This window comes from Alligator sinensis, unplaced genomic scaffold (genome assembly GCF_000455745.1).
Source record: "Alligator sinensis unplaced genomic scaffold, ASM45574v1 scaffold466_1, whole genome shotgun sequence".
Lineage (NCBI taxonomy): Eukaryota > Metazoa > Chordata > Crocodylia > Alligatoridae > Alligator > Alligator sinensis.
Window position 1 is genome coordinate 531,921 of NW_005842406.1, and position 10,858 is coordinate 542,778.

Sequence of the window (10,858 nt, forward strand, 5' to 3'; positions counted from 1 at the left end):
GCCAGCCACCATCTTAGCTGCTGCCCTTTTTGCCAAGCTACCAGCTGGCATTTTACCCTGCCAGGCAGACTGTGAGGCTGCGCCACAGTGGCAGTGAGGACTGCTGGCTCCCACTAGAGAGCCAGCATTTTATTTTTATTACATTTTTTGGGGAGGGGGTTGATTTCCTGGGAAATCACGGCCAATGCTATTTTTTGTGGTGATCACAGAGATTGCTGTTTGTTTGTTTTTAAATAGGGAAGTGTTAATATCATTGTACAATGCACTGGTGCAACTTCAGTTTGAACAGTAGTGTATATAATTCTGGCCACTGGTACTCAGGAGAGATGAATTCACACTGAAAGAGGTGAATAGAAAAGCTCTCTGGCTAATCAGGAGAATGAACGACCTTCCAGAATAAACAGTAGGGGCATAGGGCCTAGCTACTTTTATGATGAATCTTTAGATCCACAATCTTATGCTCCTTTGCTAGTTAGAGAGTGGGAGCAGAGTAGAGGAGTAGATGGTCTCTGCTCTGTGTTTTCCTCAGACCAGGGTCCCAGGTCTGAGGTGTGGGAAGGAGGTTTGCCATGCTGCTTCTTCTATGGGTGGCATTTAAATCCACCAGGCTGGGAACCAGGGCAGGGAGAGTTCTCACTGTTGTGGTTGTTGGCTCCACAGGTTTTAACAATACCCGTTGAAGAAGAAGCAAGGTAAACCTCTTCCCTGCTCGTTAGACCAGGGATCATAACAGGGTGGCACAGGCAATGTTTTCAAAGCCCATGGAGCTGGCAACAGTGACAGAGAGACCTTACTCCACTCTAGTTTCTGGCCCTGCTGGCTTTAAGGTGCTGTATGTGCTGCTCAGCTGGTCACATAGGGTGATTTAAAAAACAGGGCGTCTGCCTCTTGACAGCCTGTCTTCTTTCCAGGCAGGAGAGAGGACAGACTACCAAGTAATGGGCTACCCTAATGGCTGGGATGGCCCAAGGACCCATTCTCTAGTGCCTCCCTGGCTGGAGAGCTCCTCTTTGTAGCTGTCCAGCCAAAGGGCTACAACACATTTACACCCTGCATCTGGACTATTTTTCTACTGGTAAGAATTTCTCTGAAATGAATGCCTGTCCATGGCCAGAGAAATTGACCAAGCTGGTACCTGGGGCAGAAGTAGATCTGAAAGTCACAAGCATGAAAATGATGGTTGAATTTGTATTTACAAATGAAATTACCCAGATAAGGTGTAGAAGGTGGCCAAGGACAGAGTTCTGTGGAATACATATAAAAAGTTGGATGGCAGATGAGGATAAGCATCTGAAGAATGCAGTGAATGAACAATTAGAGGCAAGAGGAGAACCAGCAAGGACAAAGTAAGTTGGACTGTTTAACTATATTGTGAAGATTTGAGGTTTGAAAATGAATTCCAGTTTTAACAAAACTATCTAGCTTTTCAGTTGCTTTTCATATGTGACCTTGTATATTTTACCATGGCAACCAAACTGAGAATGATACAGGCAGTGCATTGTATCTGTGACTTATATTATAACACTATTTAGCAACTAGGTGGAGCTATTTGTTTTAGTGTTAACTACATCAACTGTTGTTTGGCTATTGCAAGAATCTGGTCAGAAAAGGTTTTACTTTTTATTATAACAGCTTGAGAGAATAATTTTTCTTTTGACCCTTGATTCCCTATCTTAATACATAGCTACCAATTGGTGTGCAAATCTATTTACAATACTTAGGTAAATTGTTTGCAAACATGCAAATCTATCTAAGTAAGTATATTGGCATAAAACCCTATGTATTATGCTTGTGGCCAGTACTCTGTGTCCCAAATAGTGACAGAATAGGACAATTGTGGTGGATGGGTGCTGAAGGAGGCCATACAAGTAATGGGGCAATGGGCAGAGGTTACCAGAGGGCTAGGAAAAGCCAGAACAGCTGAGGGCTTTTGGGATAGCTGGAGGAAGCAGTGTTTGTGGGGATGTTTGGGAATGGGTTAAGAGATAGCTGAGGGCTATCTAAGGGGAATTGCTAAGGAAACCTGGGTTTATGGTCATATCCATGGACAAAGATGCCCAACCTTCAATGAGCAAAATTCTAATATTATAAAAGCTGTACTCTGTCTGTCTGTCTATAACACTTTATTTGTACTCTGATTGGCTGACAGAAACAACCAAACAACCAAACAATAGTGCAAATACAGCATTTGGACAGGAGGTTGTGGTGCATCCGAGCACCACCATGATGGTGGGGACACCGGGGCTAGAACCGGGGGGGGGGGTGTCCTTGGTCCCCCTCTGCCCTGCTTTCTGGAGGCAGCGACAACGGAGCAGATGGAATGGAAGGGGCGAGGTCAGCGGACCTGACCTTGCTCCCCCCCCGCCCCCGCTCCTTGGAGGTGGCAGTGGTGGCAGGGAGGACAGGGGGGGCACACTGGGCCAGGCCAGGCCCCAAAATGGAGGGTATAGGGGGTTGTGCTGGGTCATGCAAGAGCAGCAGGGAGGGTGACAGGGGGCTCAGTCTGGCCCCATGGTGGAGTGGGGGAAATGGGGAGTGCTCCCCTGCCGTTCTGTGGAGGAGGTGGCAGCAGTGGCATGAGGGGGGAGAATGGGGTCAAGGCCACTGTGGCAAGGCGGGGGACAAAGGGAGCAGCTTCAAACTTGAACTGCCGGGGGGAACAGGGTTGGGCCTGAAGCAATGGGGAGGGGAACAGGGTCAGGCTCAAAGTTGTGGGGTGCAGAGCTGGACAAGGGGAGTGGGGGAGCAGGGCCAGATGCTGGGCTCTGTCCCCACTGGCCACCCAGGTGGGGGTGGGTGGAAGTGCCCCCTGCCCCAAAGTGGTGGGGGTGAGGGTCAGGGGAGCAAGCCTGGCTCCGGGCCTCTGTCCCCACCCCTCCTGGCAGGTGATGGAGTGGACAGGCCAACAACTCCTCCCTGCTGCTGGCCCTGGCCCCCCAGACCCTGCGGGTGGCAGCGACTGAGCAAATGGAGGGGGAGCAGGGCCAGCAGCACCCTGGGCTGCGAAAATAGACAGGATGGTGGGGCAAGGCCACTGGCCACACACCCCTGCCCTGCAGGCAGCAGCAATGGAGCATATAGGAGGGTGGGGCCAGCAGACAGAGGTGGGGTGGCCCAGCCCCAAAGTGGCAAGAGGAGAAAGGGGGAGCAGGGCCAGATGCAGGCCGCTGTCCCCAGCCACCTCCCCCCCGTAATTTTTGATGGGCAATTGGCTAGTCTAGGATATGGCTCTGTTGCTCCACAGAGCACAAGAGTTGGAGGTAGTTCACTCCACTGCAAGTTTTGGTTAGTTTAGCCACCTGAATGTGGTTTTGCAGGTGAGATAATTAGCTTAGAGGGTAATTACCTTAGAAGTAGAGCTAATTTGCCTGGACACAATACCTTGTAAAATGCAATTATACTGCCTGCAGTTCATGAGGTAGCCTGTGGCCAGATCCAGATCCAGGATTCTGGAAAAAAAAGGTTGTGGGAGCAGTGACTAGCACTGCAGGAGTGGTTTCTACCTTTAGACCTTCCCGTTCCCACAGCACCAGGGTGGGCAGCCCATGCCTTTTTTAAATTCACTAAATCAGAATCTCTTTCTTCCACCCCCAGGTCTTGGCATCTCCCTTTCCTTCTGTGCTCAGTAGCACTTCTCCTCTCCTCCCATTCACCCCCTCACCCTCTCTTCTTATGCTTCTGGGCAGAGGAAAGGGGAAACCCACCTCTCATTGCTACCATCCTGGCTAACCCTGCCCTGTTTCAGCCAGAGCTGTGGGAGCAGCTACATGGGAAGCTGGGATTGGCGGAGCACAGCAGTGGTGGTGGGCAATTTCCCTTCCCTGGGCCTGTTCCCAAGCTGGCAGGGCACACCCAGGAGGACTGTGCAGGGAAGGGGAATCTGCCCACTGCTGCCATTGCTGCTGTTTCTAACTGAGTGTGGCTTTCTAGACAGATATTCCCCATAGCCCCAGGCTGGAGCAGGGTAAGAGCATCTCTGAGACTCCTCCAGATCCTAGGCCATCCAGGGACAGTGGCAGATGAGTCTTCTCTTCCTGTACCCAGAGGCCTGGGTGAACCTGGTTGACTATGGGGCTACTTTCCTGTCACTCTGTGACAGGGGGCTGTCACGAGGCCAGTCCCGATGTCGGCTTGCCCACCTATCTAGGGCAGTTTGTCCTGTTTCACCCGCAATGACTTGGTATAGGTGTCTTGTATGATGCCCTAGGCATCAGGGCATAAAATGGGCAGCCTCCCACATTATTACATTTTCTGTTATACACCATGTCCCATGCCTCTCAGATATCATCCAATATCCTCAAATTTCCCCCAGCCCCCTTGCTGTGCTCTACTCCTCAGCCTTTGGCCCAAATTCAGCTTCAGGCATCCACAGACTTGCCTTAGCCATTACACCCCCTCACTGTGGCCTCCACTCATGCCTCCTTTCTGGGACCTAAACTCATGCCCCCTCTCTGGGGCTCACTCAAACTACTGGGGCTGGCCTAGGCACAGTCCTTCAGGCTCTGTTCAGACCCGATTCTGCATGCCCCTGTACAGCCCTTCTGGCCCACCTACACAGATCCTACTCTACACAGTCCTTCAGGTCCCCGTATGTACCTTACTCTGCGCGGCCTACTACTTATCATTACACCCCCTCACTAGAGCCACTCCTCTGCCTCCTCACTAGGGCCTCAGGGCTTATTGCCCCTCAGGTGCCAGACCTGATGATAATCCCTGGACCCATGCCTGTCCCCACCAGATTGTGGGGGCTGAGGCTATAAAGTGCCCCATACTTTCCTTTCACTAGGGAGGCAACTGGTGTGGCATTTCCTGCGCATCACCCCACTAGTGGCAGCCCCATCATACTATCCATCCCTAGCAGGGTATAGTTTTAGGTCATGCCCCAGAGCCAGGAACCTCCTGCCATCCCCATAGTTCCTGCCCTGTAGCTCCAAGATGTTATGTGAGCAGCAGCTCCAACCGGGTGACGCTCTCCCTCCAGCTGTTCGCAGCAAACTGTGGGGCCCACTGCTTAAAGCCTGCTCTTATATCTAGCAGCTGGTCCCACTTCCCAATCAGGGGGCCTCCTGCTGGCCATGTGACTCCTGATTGGGAGTGCAGCCACCTGTAGGCTGCTCTATTGTTTATTCTAGCCCTTAAAGTGGCTAGCACCAAAGATGCCCTGCCAGACACTTCTTTGTGCACCTCTCTGGGCAGGGTTTTACTAGGCATGCCTACAGGCTCCTTGGACATGTTCAAGGGGTAGTGAGTGCTAGCCAGTATGCTCTGCTTGACATTTTCCCATCCCCTCTGGGAACCCCAGTTTTTAACCTTTGACCTTCAGTCCTGTCCCTTGGTCTCTTAGGTTGTCCCAAAAATTCTGTCACTGTACATTTAGTTTGGTTAAGAGAAACCTACAGTTTCCTGGCTGTCTCCAATCCCAACTGTAAAGTAAATAGGCGTGGGCCCAGTAACTTAAGTAAAGACTGGAGGGGAGGTACTGTTGAGCATGGAAGGGCAGGAGTGGGTGCTGACAGTGGAGAATTCTTACCTGCTTTTGGGACTTAAGGTCCCTGACTGCTGCTCCCATGGCATGGTTCATTCCTCAGGGGACCCAGGCATCTGGGGCTGTGGGGACCCAGAGCTGCCAAACTACACCTGTGGAAAGGGAGGTGTGACCACACCCCTGCAATCCTTGCCCCGGATCTGCCCCTGCCTGAGACTGTGTCCCAAACTGAAAGAAGACTAGCACCATCCCCATTGTGCTGGGTTGTGTCATGCTGAATCATCTCAGCAGATGTTGTGTGATACTGCTGGTGCCAGATTTGGGATGTAGATCAAAACATTCAGGACTGTCCCAGAAAATCTGAGGTGGGAAGTTGTTTTGTCAATGGAAGTAGCTGAGGGTAGAAGAAGTTTTGTGATTGTGTCCAGGGTGGTTAGATGTGGAAAACGGGGGACATCTTAGAGATCATCTGCAGTGACAGTGTGTCCTGGCAATGTGGGTCCACTGCATGGCCCTTCTACCCATGCCTGTAGACATACTCCAAAACTTAGAAGATTAATAATGCTCAAGAGCATAAGAACAAGGATAGACAGATAAGCCCAGAGGGGTCCCACTAATATTTCCAGGTCTGAAATGTGCCTGAAATTGTGGGTGGGCAAGGGCACGGCTTGGGTCCACAGTGCCAGAACTTGTAGGTACCACGGTGCTGACAAGCTCTTAGTGTCAGAGAAGCAGAAGTCTGGGGAGAGCAGCTGATGAGGATGAGTTAATCTAATGGGCAGTTGAGTGACTGGAGGGTAGTTTTAGGTAACTAGGGATGGAGGGCATTTCTGGGGGGTTCTACATAGCTTGCAGAAGAAGTCAGTGCCAAGATGGGGACTGCTGAATTAGTTAGTGGAAGAAGACTTTGTGGAACTGAAAGCCACAATAACAGGTATTTTACAATCCAGTTATTGGTGATACTCAGAAAGGAATATGTGAGGGGCTGCCTGCATGCATGAGCATTGTATTAGATATACAGCACTTGGCAGCTCTGTTAATTATTCCACTGGGCAATTCAGACAACAAAGCTAGATCAGCTCATGCTTGCAGTTTCCTCTCCTAGGACCAACAAGAAATGAAATGATGACTGGTTGCCTGATTAGGTCTTAAAACAAAACTGATGTGTAATCATCACTGAATGGGATTTCCCATGGAGGTGGCAGAGGATTTTTTTTGATCCCACACTATTTGATATTTTTATTAGTGACCTGGAAGGCAATACATTTGCAGATGACACAAAGATAAGGGAAGTGGTAAATAATGACAAAGATAGGTCAGAAACACAGAATGATCTGGATCATTCAATAAGCTAGATATAAGCAATCATTAAACAAAATATGTTTCAACTTGGCCAAAGGTGGAGTCATGCGTCTAGGAACAAAGAATACAGATTACATTCACAGGATGAGAACTGCATCTTGGGGAGCCATGATACTTATGGAAAAAATTTGGTGGGGATCATAATGGATAATCAGTTGAGCATTAGCTTGCTGTGGCTTAAAGGCTAATTCAGTCTTGTAATATATAAACAGGGTAAAAATCTGCAGGAGTTGGGATGCAATACCACTTCTGCATTTGGCACAGGTGTAACCACTAATGGTTGCTAGTGAAAGAACTCTGTCCAGCTCTTCCATTAGGATATTAAATAACTGGGAAGAGTTCAGAGAAGAGAAATCCGAATCATTAAAAGTTTGGAAAATACAGTTCATCATGAAAGACTTAAGAAGCTCAATGTATTTCTTTTATCAAAGAAAGCTCAGAGATGATTTGATCTTCCTATATAAGGACTTAAATGAGGAACAGCATTTGGTAACATAGGGCTCTGATGATACAGTTGCTCAAATTAGAAGCTAGATATATTCAGACTAAAAATAAAGTGCAAAATTTTAAACAGGCTTGGGCAGTTGGGTGGGGAATGCAGGCAGAGTGACAAGAGCACTCTGAGTTCTAGTTATACTTAGCTGGTGGATGGTCTCTTAAGGATCACTGTCACCCTGTGCTATTTAGAACAGCCTCCAGTCTAACCCAGGCCAGAGGTATGGCTTGGGCTACAGCAAAGAACCAGGAGACTTACTTTTGCTATTGCCATAAGAAGCTGAGTGCTCAGCTGAAAATCTGGCCTATATTTGGCTTATTCAATACAGCTGCTGCCTTTAAACAAACAAACAAATAAAAACCTCCTAGCTAATTTTGACTGCAGACCTGGATAGCAAATTCAGCCACCAGATGGGGCTCCACTAATTGATTAAATGAGCTCCTGTTTCAGTCACCCAATTGGCAGACAGAGTATGTTACTTTGTCAGTGTTTTTGGATGCCATACGTCTGTGAACAAATTGTGGGATTTACTAATACGTTCTACTACAATTTGTTGTTAGCTCTGAGTGACATGAACAGAGCAAGCCAAGTTTACCCCACATTTAAAAGACCACTAGTTTAAATTACAGAGTTTAATAGGTGGCTAGATACCCATAAATTTAGGTAGGGAATATACCGGCAACAGATCTGGGAAGTGGATTAAAAATAGAGTTAGCTAGTTGGGCCAAATAGTCTTTTCTGATCCAGAAGTTGCTTGTTCTCTTGATATCATTACTGAGCATTATAATCTGTAACAGCTATCCATTATTAGTTCCCCTGAACTTTCTGAAAGTTTCTGTATTTGGAAAACTGCCTTAATCTTCCATCCAGCAGGACATGCTACCTTCTTTGCACCTCTCAAATTCAGAGCATCCTTTGGTATAAATTTGCCATATATTTTCTTCTGTCATTAAAAAAATATTAGTTGTACTCTCACTTTCTCTTTCAAGTGACCTCCTTTACCTTACTTTCTTTGCTAGCCTTTAATTTGTCTGCAGTCTTTCATAAGTCTTTTTTTGTTTCAGCCTTTTCATATTTATTCTGTTCTCCCTTGCTAGTCAGTCTATGCATCTCCCTAACTTTTTTTAAAGCAATTACTCTACTCACAACTTAGTTCCCGTTTTTCCTTTCTCTCTCTTCTTTATTGCTCTTTTGCCCTTGCTAAAACCTGCTTGTCAGAGTTTAGGACCTTAATGTTATTTCCCATACAATACAGCCCCTTCTACACTATTACCAGACTTCAGCTGACAGTGACTAGGTCTGTAATCTAGTACATTTTGTGAGGCTCCCATCTTGTTCTCTGAACTCTCTGTTTTCATTTAGAAAACACATAGAAGCCTCTAACCATTAAGATGAAGAAGGAAATTATGGAAACATGAAGCAAATCTAAGGATATGCATATTTGGGGAAAAGTACCAGCATAATTATACCAGCAGAACTCTCCTGGTATAAAACAACTTATATGGACATACTTTCACCCAACTGAGTGCTTTTACTAGTTTAGATTGTGTTGCCTTAAAGAAGCATAAACTCAATCAGAACTAATGCAGTGATGTCTGCATGATTAATCTCAGAGGACTGTTATTGCAGATGTCCAACAATGCTAGTTAACAAAGCTGATGGTTTAAATTATTATGGTACTGATCTGCATGTAAGAAAGGAGACTGACAAGTATGCTGCTCAACTTCTAACGAATGACATTTCTCTTTGATGCCATGCATGAAGTATCCCTTTGGAAAGTAATCTGTGGCACTGAAAAGTCCAAGAGACAAAAGGAGGTAAGGTGGACATCCAGGCTTCACCATGAGGGAATCATTTGCAACACAGCAAGGTTTCATAGTTTCATAGTTTTAGGGTCGGAAGGGACCTAATAGATCTCCTAGCCCGACCCCCCGCCAGGGCGGGAGAACAACAAAAGAACCCTAAAAACAAAAAACGGGACTCAAATGAGTCCAGCCAGGTAGGTATCCAGCCTCTTCTTAAAGATCCCCAGGGTAGGGGCCAGCACCACCTCCCTAGGAAGTTGGTTCCAGCTCCTAGCCGCTCTAACTGTGAAGTAGGTATCCAGGTCCCACTGAAAAGAGCTACACAACCAAGCTTAAGCAACCTAGAGAAGCCATCAGAGCACACAGAAGCATCTTTTAAACATTTTTTGTATCTATGGTCAGTGGAATCTCATTTTATCATCTCACGTATAATTTCACTGCGCACTCCAGTTCAGGGGCCCTATCACTCTGAAATGCTTTCTAGTGTTTTCCATTGTTAAATGGTTGAGACAGAACAATCTCAGCCAGTTTCTTTAACATGTCTAGATTTGATCAGGGCATGCATAATCCCTTAAATGCTTAAGGTAGTTTGTTGTTCCAAAAATGTAGATAAGTATCTGATCAATACCACAATCATGTTTCATGGTCATGATACCTACAGGCACAATATTTATTTGGTACTATATTTAAGCCCTACAACTTGGATAACTGCTAAGGAACCAGATAAGCTTCCCCCTGACACCCTATTTTTCCAAATAACATATTCCATAAAGGATAAGCTAAAAGTGTTTTGGATCTGGATTTTTTTTTTACGAGACCCAAAGGCAAATCTTGGACTCCATTTTGAGAGACAAACTTACAATTAGGCACCTAGGTACATATTTTAGATGCCTCCCTAAATTACTGGATTTTTGGAGGTATTGAACATCAATATTACTGGGGACTGAGGCACTCAGCCTGGCTGGAACAAAAGCTTGGCTAAAGCCCATTGGTATCTGGACCAAGCTATAAGGTGTTGAAAGGTTCTAAAAGGTGTTGAAAAAATCATTATAACTATATGGATAATCTAACTCAATATGCTCAATATTCATTCTTTGTCTTAGAAGCAGTGAACACTTTGGTTATAAATGAATCAGACAACAGATTCATCTTTGGTGATAGATAGCAACTTCTTTTCACTTCTTCTTTCATGGGATTTGGGTCAATGCAGATTATCTATCTTCTACACTATTCTTTTGTGGTATAACAACTCCTCTTGTTTGCAGAATTCCCAGTTACTTTTTCAGTGGCAAAATAGAACTTGGTGTTTTAGAAAATGTTTTAGCTTCCATGTGGGGCAGTATTTCCCACATCAGCTGCCATCTATGCGCCCGTGTCCTTATATTCTGAGCGAATGCAGGAAAGATATCAAGGTGACTGTTCTCCTCCTCCCATTACATTGATGTTATTCTGGTTTTGTACTAAAATCAAATCCATAGCTTGCACTACCCATCTGCCCAGAAGTTGTGGTACTTCTGAATCTCAACTCTAAGTGTACTACCATCATTGTTGGCAGTCCCTCAATGCAGGTATCTTCCAGTAGATGGGGAAGTCATCAGTGAGTCTGGAGATGATGGCAAGTCTGATCTGAGATCCACATGTTTGACTGCCGACATGGCAAAATAATGCTGGGAAGGAGTAGATGCTGGTGATCTTGAGTCACAGCTCTTT

General features: G+C 46.3%; 1 long non-coding RNA gene across 1 annotated transcript in view; it reads right to left on the reverse strand.

Moving 5' to 3' along the window:
• The window catches only part of LOC106722535, a 26,069-nt gene that overhangs the window by 1,352 nt on the left and 13,859 nt on the right, over positions 1-10,858 (reverse strand). The window lies entirely within an intron of this gene.